Raw genomic sequence first — 311 nt, 5'->3', positions numbered from 1 at the left:
ACGCTGTTACTGGGAGACTGAGTGGAGTGGACGTGTGGAGATATCAGTGTCATATAAGAACATCAGCAGGAAGGGACCGAGTAAAGAGTGTTGGTTTGGATCTAATGATCAGTCCTGGAGTTTGATCTGCTCTCCTGACAATTACTCATTCAGACACAATAAGATAAAGACTGATCTCTCTGTGAATCCCATCATCATCAGAAGAAGTAGAAGAACAGGAGAGTATGAAGAGATCTACAGAGTAGGAGTGTATGTGGATGAGAGCGCAGGAACTCTGTCCTTCTTCAGCGTCTCTGACACAATGAGACTCA

Source organism: Puntigrus tetrazona, chromosome 4 (assembly GCF_018831695.1).
Source record: "Puntigrus tetrazona isolate hp1 chromosome 4, ASM1883169v1, whole genome shotgun sequence".
NCBI lineage: Eukaryota > Metazoa > Chordata > Actinopteri > Cypriniformes > Cyprinidae > Puntigrus > Puntigrus tetrazona.
This window is presented reverse-complemented; position numbering follows the sequence as displayed.